This window comes from Siphateles boraxobius, unplaced genomic scaffold (assembly GCF_051911475.1).
Source record: "Siphateles boraxobius isolate OS27281-9 unplaced genomic scaffold, OSU_SipBor_1 13, whole genome shotgun sequence".
NCBI lineage: Eukaryota > Metazoa > Chordata > Actinopteri > Cypriniformes > Leuciscidae > Siphateles > Siphateles boraxobius.
In genome coordinates, this window is record NW_027508733.1 from 8923963 (window position 1) to 8946504 (window position 22542).

Below are 22542 nucleotides of genomic sequence, written 5' to 3' on the forward strand. Positions count from 1 at the left end.
ATTCTGTATAATTTGACATTTTTAAATAAACACTGACAAAAAACTATACAAGTTTTAAGTCTCTAGACGATATGACGATATATATAACATTGATAAGTGATCACCTGGATTTAGACCTGCCTATTTTGTATTTATATAAAGCATTCACAGGCAAATTTGCTGTATGTATTTCCCTGGTGTCGAAATCAGGCACATATAAATGTCAGGAAACACGATTCCTGGCTGCATGTTAATATCCATGGATCACTGGATATTTAGTAAGTTGTAAGGAACACTATATTGAGTCCAATCTTTAGTTTAAACTGATAATCGTTTGTTTTACTTGCGTTTTCGCAGTTTCCCTATTAAATCCAGTCACGCAGCTGCTCTTCTGCCACTCAGTCCGGCTGAGGGGGCGTGTTCCGGCGGGAAAGTGACGTTAATGCATTCCCTCTATTAATGCGTCTTACATGCGCTTCATTAGGCACACTAGCACACACACACAAGGTCTCTCCCTCTCTGTCATGCGCGCGCTACAGGGTTTGAACGTAACATATATATTCACTTAGCCTTTCGGAAACGAAACCTATTATATATAAAAAAATATATATATATTAACGATGAAATAAGGGACAAAACATGATTTTTTCAGAATAAGTCGGGACACTAAAATTAGAGTGGAAATACGGGGCTGTCCCGGGAAAAACGGGACGTCTGGTCACCCTATTTTAAATGAACACTTGTGTGTCCACACTACAGAGTGTTGGACTAACACTGAAGCAGTGTTGAAGTTAATGATATAATTCAGTGATTAATTAACTGATGATTGAGCATTAGTGATGAACACCTGATGTTAACAAGCAGAATCACTGAAGGACAGAGGAACAACAAGAATATAAAAAAGTAAAATACAAGAACTACAACTGACTTCAGCCACAGAAGACATTAAATCTCTGAAGATCTCAGCAGAGGAGGATTAAACAACTCTAAAAAATAACTTTACTAGCTTCACTTATTACTAACCAGAATGAATTTATTTAATGTTCATATACATCAACAGCAATTCCTATTGAGAATTAACAGAGGTTTAGATGTTGTTGTTTCATTTGATGTTACCATTATGGAGATCAGTGTTGGCTTTAGTTGGGCTCTTGACCCTTGACTTTAACATTATTTTTTCTTTGGTTGCTGTAACTGTGTTATTAAGACACATTTGTTGTAGCAGAAACCAAGCCAACAAAAATTATATCAGGTGTTTCTGGTTATGTTTTGAATATTTCATCATCACATGGTGATGTTTGGATCATCGATCTGGTCCAGAGTCTAATCACTTATCAAATTTTTTTTAATACAGCTTAATTTTATATTACTGCACAGTGAAACTACAGCAAAAGATCAAGAATCAGTTATGAAGGATTTTTAAACTCATCATTCACTAATAAAAAATTAACTGCGGCTTCAGTTAGACACACACAAACATCAAGAATCAGCCAATGACTCTCAACAATGGTGACAATCAACAAAAAAGATAACATCCAATCTGAACATCACAAAACACACTACTTAAAGTCAACACAAAACCAACAGCAAAAATAAAAGCAAAAAATAAACATTAAAGAAAATAACCAGACAATTCAGCTGCATAATTTATTAATGCCGCAATGCATGCTGGGAGTCATGCATAATTTGTTTGTACCATGCTGGTACCCAACATGCATTACAGCATGCCACTTTTATAATTGTCACTATTGTTGAGATTCATACGCCGATTCTTGATGTCTGTGTGTGTCTGTCTGATAATATACAAAACAAATATTCTGAGAATTCATTTTTAAAATCCTTCATATTTTCTGGTTGTCAAAACTCAGATAGATCTTGATATGTAAAATCACAGTGATACTATAATCATATATACAAAACATCACCCAAATAAATACTTTAGACAATAAAAAGTTCAGTGCATCGGAGCACTAGATGATGATTGTGACCATTAACAAATAGTCACTGTCATCTAATACTGTTTTCTTTCAGCTTTTTTGCAATAGCAAATGTAAGACACAGCTATCAGAGCCAAATAGAAACTAATGGTCAAGAGTCAAGGGTCAAGAGCCCAACTAAAGCAAACACTGCACACCATCATGGTAACATCAAATGAAAATAAAATGACATTAAACCTCTGTCACCTTTTAATAAGACCTTCTGTAGACGTCTGACAGAAATAAAGTAAATCTGGTCAGTAATAAGTGAAGCTGGTAATGCTGTTTGTGGAGTTGTTTAATCCTCCACTGCTAAGATCTTCAGAGATTTAATGTCTTTTTTCTTCAGTTGATTTGATCTTTTTTGCTGTTCTTGTTCCTCTTTCCTTCAGTGATTCTGCTTGTTAACAGCAGGTGTTCATCAGTGTCTGAATTAACTTCGAAATTGAACTTAATTAACTATGTAATTATTCACTCAGTCAAGTGGACTATATTAGTGAAATAATGGGGAATAGTGAATGAGGGTATAGGGTGTGATTTGGAACACAGCCTCTGAGTGTCGACTTTTAGTGCTGTTAATTCACTGTATATTCCTGTAGGCTACTTTCTTGAAAACGACATATATCAGCCAGAATGCATTTTTTCAACGGTATATTGCTGTTTTAATGGAAAACAGCATGTTACTGTCAAAATGTGGCCGTTTTTTTACAGCAATTTTTTACAGTGTATATATGAGGTATGTGGGAGCTCGTATTCTATCAAAACGAGGAAAACGTAAAATATTTTGGTATGTGATAAAATACATGTTTTATTCTGAACATTGCAGGACGGGAAATACAATGGTAAAGGGGTAAATATTTTTACTTTACTCATACTGTTTAGCAGACTAACTATTTACTAAATAAAGTATTGACACATTTCACATTAATGTTTGTCAGTGTGTATTGTCCCTGTCAAAATATCTAAATCAGCTACATGTAGTTTAGTGATTAGCAAAACAGTTCAAGATTCTTGAGTGTAATATAACATGCTGAAAAATATGACCGATAATTAGACAGAAATTTTGAGTAAATTATAACAGAAAAAGGATGTATTGTTATTAGAATATTCTACTTAGCAGATCAATAACAGGCTGAACCCCGCAAGTCTTCGGCGGATTAGCCTGTTTGGCTTTTATGAAAACGTCATGGTGACATTTGATTGTTTATTACCTTGAGACATTTGAGTGAACGTTGTTGACCAACCGTGTATGTATGGTATGATTATTATTTTGAGCTTTTGCGAAGTAATCAATTATATTGTTCATGAACGTGTTTTCATAACAATACAATCATAGGTGGATACAGTAAACACATAAACAAAGTTTTCTACTACCCCCGTTTTCCCCTCACACATAAGAGTAATTAACTCAAATGTGTTTCCTTCCATATATTTGAAATCATTTGCAGATTTATAACTTTATTACCTCTGTTGCGTGGTTGAACTCTGGTTGCAGTTTCGCTTGTCGCCAGAGGGGGTGTAGTTCTGCAAAAACTCAGAGACTTGCGTTTTGCAGCTTTAAAGATTATTTACTTGGATACAAGCCAAAACAGGCACGTTGAAGTAATTTTGTGTGTATTCATCCTTTTACTTGGATACGCTGACTTGTATGTGCACTGAAAAAGCGTGCGGTTACCAAATTGAGTTTCTTTTGAGTCTTCTGGAAAAAAATACTGCTTTACAATACTGTACAGTACTATAATGGCTCGTTTCCACTGAGCAGTACGGTACGGTACAGTACGGTTCGGGTCGGGTCAGTAAACCATGATCCAGCTAGCGTTTCCACCGCCAACAGTACCCTACGTTATAGGACTGCGGTAAAGCCAGCCGCCACCTCGAAATGAGCGGTCAAACTAGCCGCCCCTATATTTCGTGGTGCGCGTATACACTGGCTATCACGGTAAGACTGTCAGACCGTCATCTGGATTGAAAACAATTGATCTTCCGGCGAAGGCTATTTCACATTAATTTATTCTTTCTTTCTTTCTCTCTCTCTCTCTCTCTCTCTCTCTCTCTCTCTCTCTCTCTCTCTCTCTCTCTCTCTCTCTCTCTCTCTCTCTCTCGATCTGTCTATCATCTGTCTGTCTCTCTATCTGTCTAACTATCATCTGTCTGTCTGTCTATCTATCTATCTATCTCTCTATGTCTATTTATCTATCTATCTATCTATCTATCTATCTATCTATCTATCTATCTATCTATCTATCTATCTATCTATCTATCTATCTATCTATCTATCTATCTGTCTGTCTGTCTGTCTGTCTGTCTGTCTGTCTGTCTGTCTATCTGTCTGTCTGTCTGTCTGTCTGTCTGTCTGTCTGTCTATCTATCTATCTATCTATCTATCTATCTATCTATCTATCTATCTATCTATCTATCTATCTATCTATCCTGCCTATCTATCTATCTATCTATCTATCTATCTATCTATCTATCTATCTATCTATCTATCTATCTATCTATCTATCTATCTATCTATCTATCTATCTATCTATCTATCTATCTATCTATCTATCTGTCTGTCTGTCTGTATATTTATGTATCTGTCTATTTATAATTACCTATCTATCTATCGATCCATCCATCTATCCATCCTAAAATAGTAATATACTGTTGTGTCTATACATTCAGAAAATCATTAAAAAAAAAATCCTAGTTTACACTGCCCAATTTCACCTCAGATGGAGAGTACACCACCTCACCGTGTCACCTGCACAGTTTCAGGAAAATCTGATGTTGTATTACAAAATAAGAGCCCTCCAAAATTCATAAATGCGCTGTTTTGGCTTTACATTCAGAAAATCACTAAAAAAAAAATTCTAGTTTACACTGCCCAATTTCACCTCAGATGTAGAGTACACCACCTCACCGTGTCACCTGCACAGTTTCAGGAAAATCTGATGTTGTATTACAAAATAAGAGCCCTCCAAAATTCATAAATGCGCTGTTTTGGCTTTACATTCAGAAAATCACTAAAAAAAAAATCCTAGTTTACACTGCCCAATTTCACCTCAGATGTAGAGTACACCTTCTCACCGTGTCACCTGCACAGTTTCAGGAAAATCTGATGTTGTATTACAAAATAAGAGCCCTCCAAAATTCATAAATGCGCTGTTTTGGCTTTACATTCAGAAAATCACAAAAAAAAAAAATTCTAGTTTACACTGCCCAATTTCACCTCAGAAGTAGAGTACACCACCTCACCGTGTCACCTGCACAGTTTCAGGAAAATCTGATGTTGTATTACAAAATAAGAGCCCTCCAAAATTCATAAATGCGCTGTTTTGGCTTTACATTCAGAAAATCACTAAAAAAAAAATCCTAGTTTACACTGCCCAATTTCACTTCAGATGTAGAGTACACCTTCTCACCGTGTCACCTGCACAGTTTCAGGAAAATCTGATGTTGTATTACAAAATAAGAGCCCTCCAAAGTTCATAAATGCGCTGTTTTGGCTTTACATTCAGAAAATCACTAAAAAAAAAATCCTAGTTTACACTGCCCAATTTCACCTCAGATGGAGAGTACACCACCTCACCATGACACCTGCACAGTTTCAGGACATTCTGATGTTGTATTACAAAATAAGAGCCCTCCAAAGTTCATAAATGCGCTGTTTTGGCTTTACATTCAGAAAATCACTAAAAAAAAAATCCTAGTTTACACTGCCCAATTTCACCTCAGATGGAGAGTACACCACCTCACCGTGACACCTGCACAGTTTCAGGAAAATCTGATGTTGTATTACAAAATAAGAGCCCTCCAAAGTTCATAAATATGCTGTTTTGGCTTTACATTCAGAAAATCACTAAAAAAACATCCTAGTTTACACTGCCTAATTTCACCTCAGATGGAGAGTACACCACCTCACCGTGACACCTGCACAGTTTCAAGACATTCTGATGTTGTATTACAAAATAAGAGCCCTCCAAAGTTCATAAATGCGCTGTTTTGGCTTTACATTCAGAAAATCACTAAAAAAAAAATCCTAGTTTACACTGCCCAATTTCACCTCAGATGGAGAGTACACCACCTCACCGTGACACCTACACAGTTTCAGGACATTCTGATGTTGTATTACAAAATAAGAGCCCTCCAAAATTCATAAATGCGCTGTTTTGGCTTTACATTCAGAAAATCACTAAAAAAAACATCCTAGTTTACACTGCCTAATTTCACCTCAGATGGAGAGTACACCACCTCACCGTGACACTTACACAGTTTCAGGACATTCTGATGTTGTATTACAAAATAAGAGCCCTCCAAAATTCATAAATGCGCTGTTTTGGCTTTACATTCAGAAAATCACTAAAAAAAACATCCTAGTTTACACTGCCTAATTTCACCTCAGATGGAGAGTACACCACCTCACCGTGACACCTGCACAGTTTCAAGACATTCTGATGTTGTATTACAAAATAAGAGCCCTCCAAAGTTCATAAATGCGCTGTTTTGGCTTTATATTCAGAAAATCACTAAAAAAAAAATCCTAGTTTACACTGCCCAATTTCACCTCAGATGTAGAGTACACCTTCTGACCGTGACACCTGCACAGTTTCAGGACATTCTGATGTTGTATTACAAAATAAGAGCCCTCCAAAGTTCATAAATGCGCTGTTTTGGCTTAATGGCTTTACATTCAGAAAATCACCAAAAAAAAATAAAAATAGTTTACACTGCCCAATTTCACCTCAGATGGAGAGTACACCACCTCACCATGTCACCTGCACAGTTTCAGGAAAATCTGATGTTGTATTACAAAATAAGAGCCCTCCAAAGTTCATAAATATGCTGTTTTGGCTTTACATTCAGAAAATCACTAAAAAGAAATCCTAGTTTACACTGCCCAATTTCACCTCAGATGGAGAGTACACCACCTCACCGTGTCACCTGCACAGTTTCAGGAAAATCTGATGTTGTATTACAAAATAAGAGCCCTCCAAAGTTCATAAATATGCTGTTTTGGGTGAAATTGGGCAGTGTAAACTAGGATTTTTTTTTTGTGATTTTCTGAATGTAAAGCCAAAACAGCGCATTTATGAATTTTGGGGGGCTCTTATTTTGTAATAGAACATCAGAATGTCCTGAAACTGTGCAGGTGTCACGGTGAGGTGGTGAACTCTACATCTGAGGTGAAATTAGGCAGTGTAAACTAGGATTTGTTTTTTAGTGATTTTCTGAATGTAAAGCCAAAACAGCGCATTTATGAATTTTGGAGGGCTCTTATTTTGTAATACAACATCGGATTTTCCTGAAACTGTGCAGGTGACACGGTGAGGTGGTGTACTCTCCATCTGAGGTGAAATTGGGCAGTGTAAACTAGGATTTTTTTTTTAGTGATTTTCTGAATGTAAAGCCAAAACCGCGCATTTATGAAATTTGGAGGGCTCTTATTTTGTAATACAACATCAGATTTTCCTGAAACTGTGCAGGTGACACGGTGAGAAGGTGTACTCTACATCTGAGGTGAAATTGGGCAGTGTAAACTAGGATTTTTTTTTTGTGATTTTCTGAATGTAAAGCCAAAACAGCGCATTTATGAATTTTGGAGGGCTCTTATTTTGTAATACAACATCAGAATGTACTGAAACTGTGTAGGTGTCACGGTGAGGTGGTGTACTCTCCATCTGAGGTGAAATTGGGCAGTGTAAACTAGGATTTTTTTTTTAGTGATTTTCTGAATATAAAGCCAAAACAGCGCATTTATGAATTTTGGAGGGCTCTTATTTTGTAATACAACATCAGAATGTCCTGAAACTGTGCAGGTGACACGGTGAGGTGGTGTACTCTCCATCTGAGGTGAAATTGGGCAGTGTAAACTAGGATTTTTTTTTTTAGTGATTTTCTGAATGTAAAGCCAAAACAGCATATTTATGAACTTTGGAGGGCTCTTATTTTGTAATACAACATCAGATTTTCCTGAAACTGTGAAGGTGTCACGGTGAGGTGGTGTACTCTCCATCTGAGGTGAAATTAGGCAGTGTAAACTAGGATTTTTTTTTTAGTGATTTTCTGAATGTAAAGCCAAAACAGCGCATTTATGAACTTTGGAGGGCTCTTATTTTGTAATACAACATCAGATTTTCCTGAAACTGTGCAGGTGACACGGTGAGGTGGTGTACTCTCCATCTGAGGTGAAATTGGGCAGTGTAAACTAGGATTTTTTTTTTTAGTGATTTTCTGAATGTAAAGCCAAAACAGCGCATTTATGAACTTTGGAGGGCTCTTATTTTGTAATACAACATCAGATTTTCCTGAAACTGTGCAGGTGACAAGGTGAGAAGGTGTACTCTCCATCTGAGGTGAAATTGGGCAGTGTAAACTAGGATTTTTTTTTAGTGATTTTCTGAATATAAAGCCAAAACCGCGCATTTATGAAATTTGGAGGGCTCTTATTTTGTAATACAACATCAGAATGTCCTGAAACTGTGCAGGTGTCATGGTGAGGTGGTGTACTCTCCATCTGAGGTGAAATTGGGCAGTGTAAACTAGGATTTTTTTTGTTGTTGTGATTTTCTGAATGTAAAGCCAAAACAGCATATTTATGAACTTTGGAGGGCTCTTATTTTATAATACAACATCAGAATGTCCTGAAACTGTGCAGGTGTCACGGTCAGAAGGTGTACTCTACATCTGAGGTAAAATTGGGCAGTGTAAACTAGGATTTTTTTTTTAGTGATTTTCTGAATATAAAGCCAAAACCGCGCATTTATGAAATTTGGAGGGCTCTTATTTTGTAATACAACATCAGAATGTCCTGAAACTGTGCAGGTGTCACGGTGAGGTGGTGTACTCTACATCTGAGGTGAAATTAGGCAGTGTAAACTAGGATTTTTTTTTTTGTGATTTTCTGAATGTAAAGCCAAAACAGCGCATTTATGAATTTTGGAGGGCTCTTATTTTGTAATACAACATCAGAATGTCCTGAAACTGTGCAGGTGTCATGGTGAGGTGGTGTACTCTCCATCTGAGGTGAAATTGGGCAGTGTAAACTAGGATTTTTTTTTTAGTGATTTTCTGAATGTAAAGCCAAAACAGCATATTTATTAACTTTGGAGGGCTCTTATTTTGTAATACAACATCAGATTTTCCTGAAACTGTGCAGGTGACACGGTGAGGTGGTGTACTCTCCATCTGAGGTGAAATTGGGCAGTGTAATCTAGGATTTTTTTTTTGTTTGTGATTTTCTGAATGTAAAGCCAAAACAGCATATTTATGAACTTTGGAGGGCTCTTATTTTGTAATACAACATCAGAATGTCCTGAAACTGTGCAGGTGACACGGTGAGGTGGTGTACTCTCCATCTGAGGTGAAATTGGGCAGTGTAAACTAGGATTTTTTTTTAATGATTTTCTGAATGTATAGACACAACAGTATTTTACTATTTTAGGATGGATAGATGGATGGATCGATAGATAGATAGATAGGTAATTATAAATAGACAGATACATAAATATAAAGACAGACAGACAGACAGATAGATAGATAGATAGATAGATAGATAGATAGATAGATAGATAGATAGATAGATAGATAGATAGATAGGCAGGCAGGATAGATAGATAGATAGATAGATAGATAGATAGACAGACAGACAGACAGACAGACAGACAGATAGATAGATAGATAGATAGATAGATAGATAGATAGATAGATAGATAGATAGATAGATAGATAGATAGATAGATAGGCAGGATAGATAGATAGATAGATAGATAGATAGATAGATAGATAGATAGATAGATAGATAGATAGATAGATAGATAGATAGACAGACAGACAGACAGACAGACAGATAGATAGATAGATAGATAGATAGATAGATAGATAGATAGATAGATAGATAGATAGATAGATAGATAAATAGACATAGATAGATAGATAGACAGACAGACAGACAGAACAACAGACAGACAGATGATAGATAGACAGATAGAGAGACAGATGATAGACAGACAGATGATAGACAGATCGAGAGAGAGAGAGAGAGAGAGAGAGAGAGAGAGAGAGAGAGAGAGAGAGAGAGAGAGAGAGAGAGAGAGAGAGAGAGAGAGAGAGAGAGAGAAAAGAAAGAAAGAATAAATTAATGTGAAATAGCCTTCGCCGGAAGATCAATTGTTTTCAATCCAGATGACGGTCTGACAGTCTTACCGTGATAGCCAGTGTATACGCGCACCACGAAATATAGGGGCGGCTAGTTTGACCGCTCATTTCGAGGTGGCGGCTGGCTTTACCGCAGTTTGATAGGCGTGGTGCTTGCCGGAAAGAAGCGATCAACGTGATTTTCGCGCGAAGAAGAAAGCGACAGAGTAAACACCAATGGATGGCATACAGCAGATCTTGTCCTTGCTTCTCGTCATGTTTGTCACAAGAAGACAAGCGCCGACATTAGGCATTTCTCAATACCAAGTATGTAAAGTTCTCAGCAGAAGGACTCCTGAGGACGCGAGTCCGGTAATTCACCACATGGAACAGCGCGTTCTGCATGTACATTTTAGGCAACAATAAAACGAAATATGTTATAAAACACCACTCTGCCTCTTTTCGTTTTCATTTAAATAAATTTTAAACATTATAGGCACACAAATGTTGTTCAGGCAATGTATAGACCTGATTATATACATGTTTAACGTTAGCCTATTTATAACAAAACGAAATATAAAACACAACCCTGCATCTTTTCGTTTAAATGTAAAAAAATATTAAACATATTCCAGGCAATATGTGCATTTGTACAAATGTTGCAATAAACAACATTACAGTGATAATCTTGTAATAAAAAATGACAAAACTCAACCCTCCCAGCAGGCACAGTACGTCAATGTGACGTCAGGAAGACGTTGGACTCCAACTAATCCAACGTCAGTCAGACGTCATATTTTGGTTGAAAATGAAAGTCAGGTTGACATCTAAACCCAACGTTTGTTTGGCGTCAAGCTCCAACGTCAGACAGATGTTGAATTTTGGCTGGAATAAGCACCGCAAAAAAATGTGACATGCATGGCAGCACATTAAATCTGTGAAGATCTCAGCAGAAGAGGAGTAAACAACTCAAACAGCATTACCAGCTTCACTTATTACTAACCAGACTGACTTTATTTCACTTCCGGTTTAATGAAATCAATAGTGGTATTTTAAAGTCACCATGATGGTGGTTAGCGTTTGCTTTAGTCGGACTCTTGACCCTTGACTCTTTATTATTAAATTTCTCTGGTTGCTATAATTGTGTGTTTATAAAGCACATTTATTGTGGCAAAAAAAACCTAGAGAAAATGAGATCAGCTGATGTTGGCAGTCTATTGATGATGTTGATCAAGTCATCATCATGTAAGTGCTTGAGTCCCTGATCTTAATCAGAGTCTAATGTTTTGATTATATTGGACTTGTGTTTTCTAATGTTGTTTTATAACAGAAGTCATTATATTTTACAGCAAGAGAGCAATGTTGGTTATCAAATAATATAAAGTTCTTTAAAAACATTTAGTACATTAAACTTTCTCCTCCACATTATTGCTTAGACATCAAGAATCAGCGTATGACTCTCAACAATGGTGACAATCAATGAAATGCTTTATGCTGCAGTGCATGCTGGGTACCACCAATCAAAACTCACCCATATCTCCCAGCATGCATTGTGGCATTAATAAATTATGCAGCTGGATTTTTTGTAGCTTATGAGTTGATCTGATTATCAGGATATTTTGTTTGATTGTCACCATTGTTGAGATTCATATGCTGTTTCTTGATGTCTGGGTGTGTCTAAGTAATGCCATAGATGAAAGGTTTTTGTGCACTAAATAGTATTTACAAAAAAACAAGTATATTATGTGATAACACTGCTAGATATGCTGTAGAATCAAATGACTCCTATATGAATAAAACCACATTAAAACCAGAAGTATTAGTCAAATAATCAAAACATTAAACACTGAATAAGATCAGGGATTCAGGCAATTACATGATGATATCATCAATAAACAGCCAACATCTCCTGATCGCATGGCTTTTTTAGCTATAAGTGTGCTTTATAAACACACAATTATAGCAGCCAGAGAAAATTTTATATTACAGAGTCAAGGATCAAGAGCACAACTAAAGCAAATGCTAACCACCACCATGGTGACTTTAAAATACAAGATATGATTTCATTAAAATGGAAATGAAATAAAGTAAATCTGGTTAGTTTTAAGTGAAGCTGGTAATAAGTGTACGGCCATGCATTTCACCTTTTTGTTTGGTTTATTCCAAACAAAATTCAACGACTGCCCAACGTTGGAGCTTGACGTCAAACAAACATTGGATTTAGACGTCAACCCGACTTTCATTTTCAACCAAAATCCAACGTCTGACCGACGTCGTAGTCTATATCCCGTGCCTGCTGGGCTATCTCTTTTTGTTAAATTTCAGTTCTATCAATAATAGCCATTATAAAAGTATAAGTAAAAGGTAATGTTACAAGAAGCTATACAATAAGAAATAAAGCAAACAATTCAGTCAAATATACAAATTCAGCGCTAGTCTAACGTTAACTTTACAACGGAAAAGTTATAGCCTAAATATATGAAACTTCACTTAGCCCTCAGCCAAAACGATTGGCCAGGGAACGAATTATCGATTCACGAGACCAAAGATCACCCGTTAGATATACACAAGACGAATTACCACTAGCTGCTACAGAGTCAGCGGCAAACGTCAGAACGACTAGCCGAGGAAAGGCTGTTCCAGGTGGGGAACATGAGCGCCGGGCGCCCGGTGATCGCCTGGAATGGATCAAATTATCATAAATCATTATAAATAAACCGCAGATTTGAGCTTTAAACAACTACATTCTCGCCTCAAAAACTCTTAAAACTACATTTCGTGAAAGAATAACCGTAGTATTATATTCCAACTGTATATTAAAAAATGGCACTTCTTATGTTGCCATTCCCCTCGCGCAAGTGACGATCTCTGTCAACCAATCAGCGTTTTGCAGTGAGTCTAGCTCCACCCTTTAGTACCGTACCACTGTGCTAGGTACCCCAACGGAAGGGTACCCAAAAAGTGGTACGGTACGGTTCGGCTTTTTGGTACCATTCACAACTTTTGACAGTGGAAACGCAAATAATTGCGTACCGTACCGAACCGTACCGCTCAGTGGAAACGAGCCATAATAAAATACAATGCTGATTTCTAAATAACAAGCGGAATTCTGATATCAAGCAGCAAAACCAGGATCTCCCTCAAAATCTGGAGCTGAATTGAACATCACACCAATTTTGCAATCAGTCCTTGTTTGTCGTGGGGTCAGGGTGGGCCATGCACCTGATTGGGTGGGTCATGCCTATCCTCGCTCCCCTGTGGTGTCATGCCTATCCTCGCCGCCCTGTGGTGTCATGCCTACCCTCGCCCCCCTGTGGAGTCGGGCCTGATTTGGACACAGACTATGTGTGTTGGAGCAGAGCTGGAACTGAACTCTGCAAGGCTGTGGCCCACCAGGAATTGGGTTTTGCACCCCTGCTCTATAGCCTTGCCATTATTAAGAAATGATTTTATAGACACTTTAATATAGGTCTGTAATTCATATTCACTTTGCATCAGCAGGTTCCTGATTGTGTTTTTGTTTCCTTGGAGAAATCAAAGAAAGAGGTTGTGTATGAAAATGTCGCTTAAAATTGATGATCAAATACTGGATCTACTGGATCTACTTTGGTTTCTGCCAGAATCTCTGTTTTGCTTTTGATCTTTCTATGACATTGTTTGATCAAGTTGTTATTGTGATGTCTGATATGTTGTTGCTCTGTATTAGCATAGTGTAGTGGTTCACAAATAGCACAGAGTCCAGAAACTCAAATAAATGTTTTCTTATGCTTTATTAAAATGCATGCGTGTTCTCAATTTTGTTGTTTATTTTGTTATTGAGAGAAAAGAGTACAGCACATATTTACATATTATCTAATCATATCTAACCGTCGCTCTCAGCAGTGTGAGCAGCATCAGGTGTTCGATTATAGTAATCACTGCTGGCGTATTTCGAACTTCATTTACCCCTAAACAGAAAATAAATTACCTTTATTCTTTTAAAGGTAAAAGTCTTTCTGATAGGAAAACATGATTTAACTTGAACGCTTAGATAACGAAAGATACAATCACTTTAGCTTTCAACATTATCAGTGTAAAAGGAAAGATTCTAAAAGCATTCAACAGGCAAGGTTGTTTCATATTTTACATGTTTAAATATACAGTTCCATGGAATTAAACATTTAGTTTCAGATTCATTGGACAATATCGAGGACAATAAAGAATAAAGACATTTGTTTTCATAGACTGTACCAGGAGCAACATTCAACACGCATAACGTGCACATACCACACATCATTTTGTAGACATAAATAGAAATATTGCACAAAAAACATTTACAGTTAATAAGTTAGGCATTCTGTACATTCAACGCTCTTATAGTGGAATACATCACATTTTGGCAAATCTTTGTGATCAAGAGGGGGAGAAGTACATTAACATTCTCCTCAATGCATTTTTAAGCAATAGTACCTAGATTATACATTAGGATACTTTAAGATCACTATAACATTCATCACATTTCAGTTCAATTTATAAGCTGTCAGATGAGACTAAACATGAGTTAATTTAGAACACTCTAGTAGATAAACAGTATCTAGTTGAAAGCACATGTGTCCTTTGAAGGAAATGCTACAGATGTGTCATTGAGGTGAAAACTGTCTCCCCAAACAGAAACATCCTAATTCAAAGCATCTAATTCTTGATATATTTTTCTGATGGTAGTATGCTGATTTAGTTACTGCTTTGACATGGCTACTGAAACTAAGGTCTAACTCCAGAGTCACACCAAGATTCCTGACTTGATTTTGAGTTGTTTGACTCCTAGAGTGAAGGTATGCGTTCACCTTGAGAACTTCATCTTTGTTTCCAAATTCAATGACTTCAGTTTTGTCTTTGTTTCACTGAAGAAAGTTGACACATCCAACTGTTAAATTGATCAATGCATTGGCACAGGGAGTCAACGGGGCTGTAATCATTAGGCGATAGGGCTAAGTAGTAGAAATCTAGACTCACCCTAGCGCCGGAACAAAATTTATTTTGCAGCCAGGGTAGTTTAGCAAAGACGACCAGGAGGACATTCGTCAAGTCACGTCAAGTCTCGATAAAAGGGTGAGACACCGCTGTCAAATCCTGTTCGACTTTGCCGGTGTTTTAAGTACAGCCACTCCAACATCCAGTAGACTCTCGGCAATACTTAACGTTAGTTGTTTCTCCTGTTTTTCGAAGATGCTTGATGAATGTACAAGCACGCCCGCAATTCTCATATTTTTTTCACAAAAACGGCAACAGTCATTGTGCTCCATTACCCTAACTTTGGTAGCTTACAGGAATCTCTCCAATAAACCTTTACACAACACACCATACGCGAAACACTCCCCCATCGACTCAGTCGCTCTGACTACGTCACCTTCTTTGTTGCTCTGGTTGGTTTTCTATTGTGTGCAGATATGGCGCGTTTTCCGTGCCAAAATCAAACATTCGAACGACTCACCGACCGACCGAACGTCTATCCGAACGTGTTGTACTTTTGAGCGTCTGACCGAGCGGGTTGACCCACGTGACGACCTGACATGACGTCAACGTCTTGAAATTAGCAGTTTTTTAGCCATGCAAGTATCCAAGCTTATGTGTCAAGACTATAAATGGACATAAAAGGCAATACATATAAATATTGTACCCCTAAAACAACACTCAAACATTTTTCCTGAATCCTGTGCATGTAAGGTTATGTGTTTTACTTCCTAAAGCAGAAATACTGTATGCTATAGCCTCTATACAGGCATTCAATAGTCTTAATTTGACCAATAATCATTTTAACTAGTTTTTATTGTTAATTTTATTGCCCAATGTACAATGTTCTCTGTCCATAAAAAAACACTCCAAATTAATAAATGTAGCTTATAATATATATATATTGTACTTTTTGCAATAAGCTTAAAAAAAAACAAATCCAGAAGTTTTTCATAATTATAAATATTAGATTATATCTTTGTGTGTGTGTGTGTGTGTGTGTGTGTGTGTGTGTGTGTGTGTGTGTGTGTGTGTGTGTGTGTGTGTGTGTGATCTAAAAAATGTAGAGTTTAAAAATTTTGCAGAACTTAAAAAAAGCTACAACAATTTTTTGTAATATGAAATATCGTTACTGAAAGTTTTATATAGCATAATTAAAATAATTAATTTACTTTTTTAACAAATGTTACAAGTCCAAAAAAGTCCATACTGTCATGGTGCTCTTCAGTCACTTTTGACCAAACAATTTTCTGTTTTACACAAAATGAATTATTATAAATAAAAATGAACTGATAGGGCTGTTATCATACAGCATAGTTGAGTCAGGAGACTGAAATAAGAGGTTGAAATGAGATCAGATACAGATGGATTAAGCTGTGATAAAAGATTTGCTGTTAATTTTTTTAAATGTTTTATTGATTTTTAATATTATGTGTAACAAAATGCTTTCTCTGTATTCAGGTTTGACTGTAGTATAATAATGCAAAAACATGTACGCTTCAAATCAATTATTATTATTTTTTGTAAACCTTGACAAAAAATATTATTTGAGAATTAAAAAAAAATACATTCAAATCCACAGCTTACAAGTAATTAATTTTGTCCAAAAACTACTAGAGAATTCACAAGCCTATCCAGAGAGCTATACAGGCATCTAGTGGTAGCACCATTAAATTACATGTTTTATTTTATTTTCTCTCAATAGATGGCATCTGATTAAAAAAATTGGATTTAATTGGATTTAAAAGGCCTAGTCTCTACATTAATCTGTAATACTGCATTAAGTGAATTTTTTTTTTTTTAATTAGAAATTTTTTTGTATTATTTTTAATAGAATAGCTATTGTAAACTAAAGTTGGCTGCCAAAAATATCAATATTGGGAGCTGTCATTACAGGTATGGTTTAAAGACACTTCAAGAAAATATTTATCAATTGGTTTGTTAAAATATTAAAATAGTTCAACATAAACCTATACTTTGATGCTTAACATTACAATTCAGTCTTTACAGTGGACCTTACATTTAAGACTAAGATTTTCAATAGGCCTATGTTCTCAACCGCTAGAATCTGAGTTTTCACCTCTGGATGTTAATCAGTTTTCATAGGCGCCAAGCTGATTTTGGTGTAAGGTCTTGAATGAAATAAAACACATCAATTTTGTTTGCCTTTACAGAGATATCTACTTGATCAAAGATATCCTCCTGATATTCAGATATATCTGACCTAGGAATAAACATTTTTATATTTATCCGAGACCACAATTGTTACAAATATAAAATCTATTTGTCTGATACAAATGGTCAGTATCTTTTTATAGGCTACTATAGGCTTTTTAATTCATACCTATTTGATTTTTATATTTAGGTATATATAAAAGCAGATTGCAGTTTTCGCTGCATTTGAATGTATTTTAAAGCGAATTTCCATGAAATATGAGACATTGTCTGTTCCTGAAACTTTTAATGGGAGATGGAGAATTATGTGGAATATCTCGTGCTTTTCCGAATTAGCCGTCAAAAGCCGCTTTATTTAACTTTATTAATACACTGCACATAACGTTCTAAATCAGCCATTGCAATAATCAAACGTGTACTAGTTAGGATACAATGGAAGCATAACTGTGCGTTCACACCGCCACCGGCGAGAGCGTCAAAGTGGCCGGAAGTCATTCATTTTCAATGAGAGCCAGCGGCGAGGAGAAGGGTCTGGCTGCAGACTGTGGGCGATTGGAGCTCCACTCTCAAACAGGAAATACGTCACCTCCACTTCGCGGGGGCGGGGCGGAGTAAATTCGCGGGGTTTTTACATTCCATACTTCGCTGTGGGGAAACATCAGCGATTTTCTCCCCTTCTATTCAGGTATTAATTCTAATGATTTTTTTAAATATAATGTTTGTAGAGTGTGCAGATGTGAGTATTATATTGATTGCTTGTAAATTTAAATGTTTGAAATTTTTTTAGTTAAGAGATGCACGAACGCAAATCTCCATTTTGAGCATTATTTAATGGCATTATTTAGTGTTGGTGTGTGGCAGGGATGTTTGTATTTATTGTTTAATTCTGTTTAGTGGTGATTGTTTGATTGTATTGAGAAGTGTAAATGTGAAGAGAATTTAACGTTATGCATTTTCAGTTAAAACGTTTTTGTTTCTCCCACAGGTGACTTCCCCGATTGTTTTCATTCTCGTTTTCTCACTCACTTTCAGAGCTAGGCGACTTTCATTAGCTTGAAGGATGCAGGAACCTTTACATTTTGAAGGTATGTTGCCACCCTAAAAGTCGAAGGCTTTTTACACGTTTCTATTTGTCCTATTTTTTTTTTTTGTTCTATTATTTTGTTTTTTTACCTTTTTGTTTCAGGGCAAATTTTAAATAGATGCAGATTACCATGCCATGCTGTGGGGCATTACCACTGCCCACACTGTTCAAGGACAGTTATAAGAAGAGTGGACACAGTCTATGCAGCCTTACCCGGCTCGTGCCACTCCATCAGCCGAGCCTTACCCGCTTCGCGCCACTCCGTCAGCTGAGCCTTACCCGCCTCGTGCCATTCCATCAGCCGAGCCTTACCCGCCTCGTGCCACTCCATCAGCCGAGCCTTACCTGCCTCGCGCCACTCCATCAGCCGAGCCTTACCCGCCTCGCGCCACTCCATCAGCCAAGCCTTACCCGCCTCGTGCCACTCCATCAGCCGAGCCTTACCTGCCTCGTGCCACTCCATCAGCCGAGCCTTACCCGCCTCGCGCCACTCCATCAGCCAAGCCTTACCCGCCTCGTGCCACTCCAACAGACGAGCCTTACCTGCCTCATGCCACTCCATCAGCCGAGCCTTACCCGCCTCGCGCCACTCCATCAGCCGAGCCTTACCCGCCTCGTGCCACTCCATCAGCCGAGCCTTACCTGCCTCGCGCCACTCCATCAGCCGAGCCTTACCCCCCTCGTGCCACTCCATCAGGCGCCTCGCGCCACTCCATCAGCCGAGCCTTACCCGCCTCGTGCCACTCCATCAGCCGAGCCTTACCCCCCTCGTGCCACTCCATCAGGCGCCTCGCGCCACTCCATCAGCCGAGCCTTACCCGCCTCGTGCCACTCCATCAGCCGAGCCTTACCTGCCTCGCGCCACTCACTCAGCCGAGCCTTACCCACCTCGTGCCACTCCATCAGCCGAGCCTTACCCGCCTCGTGCCACTCCATCAGCCGAGCCTTACCCGCCTCGCGCCACTCCATCAGCCGAGCCTTACCCACCTCGTGCCACTCCATCAGCCGAGCCTTACCCGCCTCGCGCCACTCCATCAGCCAAGCCTTACCCGCCTCGTGCCACTCCATCAGCCGAGCCTTACCTGCCTCGTGCCACTCCATCAGCCGAGCCTTACCCGCCTCGCGCCACTCCATCAGCCAAGCCTTACCCGCCTCGTGCCACTCCAACAGACGAGCCTTACCTGCCTCGTGCCACTCCATCAGCCGAGCCTTACCCGCCTCGCGCCACTCCATCAGCCGAGCCTTACCCGCCTCGTGCCACTCCATCAGCCGAGCCTTACCTGCCTCGCGCCACTCCATCAGCCGAGCCTTACCTGCCTCGTGCCACTCCATCAGCCGAGCCTTACCCGCCTCGTGCCACTCCATCAGCCGAGCCTTACCCGCCTCGTGCCACTCCATCAGCCGAGCCATCACAAGACCCCTTGTATGCACGGCAACCGGTGCAGGGTGCAGCAGAGGTTTATGGGAAGTCTGTCAGGTGTCCTCATTGCAATCGTTTGAATTTATTGTCTGAATTGTGACTTTCATTGTTTTTTGAAATTGAACAGGTGTAGTGAATTGGAAAAGACTTTCAGAGAGACACCGTCAAATGTACAGAAAGCCGTACACCATCTCTATATGCAGCCGCCTACAATGCAGTTAGCTTTACAAAGACTGTGAGGCTGGCTACCAGGGAAATGGACAACGGGGAGTGCTTTTGGGGTTTTATCTCCTCAGATGACAACCCTGGCTACTGTAGCTGGGATTGCTTTTTGGATGATGGAGGTCTTGAACAGTGAAGTGTGTGTGCGCGCAGTGTTGTCTTTGATGTAACAATTTTGGTCACTTTTTTGCAATTCAAGTGTATTGTCAATATATATATATTTTTAAACAATTCAATTAACTGGAAATTATTCTTCATTATTTTACTGTGGTTGATTTGCATGTTATTTTGCTTTAAATACAAAAGTCTAAAGTATTTTTTTCATATTTGTATTTTTTTTACAGTATGGTCCCTTGCAGTTATTGTGTTGTAAAAATTTAAGATTATTATTTATTTTATTTTTTTTAACATAAAAACAATTAAAACTTAAATTGTGGAAATTATTCTTCATTATTTTACATTGGTTGATTTGTACATGTTATTAAGCTTTAAATAGAACATTCTGAAATTATTTTTACTATAATATTATATTTAAAAGTCATAAACCGTAAAAGTTTAGTATATATTGATATTGTGTGTGAAGATTAGGTGAGGTCACGTATATATGCGCTCGGTTAAATAAATAAATAATAATAAAAAAAAATTAAAAAAAAAAAAAAAAAAAAAAAAAATATATATATATATATATATATATATATATTTATTTATATTTATATACTGCTCGGTCGCAGTCATAGACAGTATAAGGTCGCAGTAGAGGTGACGTATATGCGCTCCGGCGCAGTGGAGGTGACGTATTTCCGCTTTTGAATGGAGCTCCACTCGCCCCGTAGTCTGCAGCCAGCCCCTATAGGAGGTGAGCTCCGGCGAGAGCGGCGCGGCGCGTCTTGGATGGTGAGAGCGGCGAGGAGAGTTGAAGTCAGGTCAACTTTATGGTGATAAGCAATGACGCAGTTCGGCGGCAACCGGCGGCAACCAATCGGAATATAGAAGTGCTCCGTTTGAGAGGAGTCCAGAGAACGCAGTCCTGTAAACTTTGGTTCCGACCACATTAGTTCCCAAGCAGAATTGAGGAGGTTGATCATTTGAATATGATAAGAAGACGCGCAACACTATTTATAGGCAATATTTTCGCGCTAGAACCCATGTTTTTCAGCGGGAATGCAAATTATAATAGCACTTGACCATGAACACAAAAGCCACACCACACAAATGGCTTTTAATTTGTTAATTTCATTAGCAAACATGTCACTATAATTGTTATATAACGATCGACATGCTTGTTTGCTTTGTGGCCCCTTTAAATACAGTTGTAAAAAAGACCACGCGTTCGATCTACGTCAGAGCGTCCACGAATCTTTCCACGGCGTTGCTGGCAGGGCGACGAGAGCGAATTGTGCCGCTCTCGCCGGGCGGTGTGAACGTACATTCACACCGCCGCCGGCGAGAGCGGCAAAATTAGTTGATTCAGATGATTAGGTTAATAGCTCGTTTAGAGACCCTTTTAATGATATGCTAATTTTTTGAGATAGGAATTTTGGGTTTTCATGAGCTGTATGCCAAAATCATCAGTATTAAAACAATAAAAGACCTGAAATATTTCAGTTGGTGTGCAATGAATCTAAAATATATGAAAGTTTAATTTTTATCATTACATTATGGAAAATTATGAACTTTATCATAATATGCAAATTTTTTGAGAAGGACCTATATATATATATATATGTATAAAAATCTAATATATATATGTATATATATATATATATATATATATATATATATATATATATATATATATATATATTTATGAAAACCTTCTGGATATGTTTTTTTAAAGATTAGCCTATTGCAAAAAGTATAAACTAACATAATATGCTACATTTATTAATTTGGAGTGTTTTTTATGAACTGTGAGAACATTGTACATTGGGCAATAAAATTAACAATAAAAACTAGTTAAAATGATTATTGGTCAAATTAAGACTATTGAATGCCTGTATATAGGCTATAGCATACAGTATTTCTGCTTTTTGAAAGTAAACCACATAACCTTACATGCACAGGATTCAGGAAAAATGTTTTAGTGTTGTTTTAGGGTACAATATTTATATGTATTGCCTTTCATTTCCATTTATAGTCTTTACACATCAGCTTGGATACTTGCATGGCTAAAAAACTGCTAATTTCAAGACTAGACGTCACGTCAGGTCAGGTCGTCACGTGAGTCAACCCGCTCGGTCAGACGCTCAAAAGTACAACACGTTCGGATAGACGTTCGGATAGACGTTCGGTCGGTCGTTCGAATGTTTGATTTTGGCACGGAAAACGCGCTATATGCAGAGGGGATTTGAAAGACAACTGTTTATCCGGCCCCTCGTATTGAGCCTTGTCAACGGTAGGTTCCCTAACACTTTGATGTGGGTCTGGGATGCCAGGCTAGCTAAGTAGAGCTGTGTGTCTTCTGCATAGCTGTGGTAGGCAATTTGGTTCTTCTTCATTCTTTGGCTCAGTGGGAGCATAAAAATTAAAATCAATGATACCTTTAAACAATAAACCAATAGGTGGTGGCGGCAAGT

General features: G+C 38.0%; 1 protein-coding gene across 1 annotated transcript in view; it reads right to left on the bottom strand.

Annotated features, from left to right (window-relative positions):
- LOC143735269 (uncharacterized) overlaps positions 1 to 22542 on the bottom strand; it is a 103578-nt gene that overhangs the window by 20358 nt on the left and 60678 nt on the right. The window lies entirely within an intron of this gene.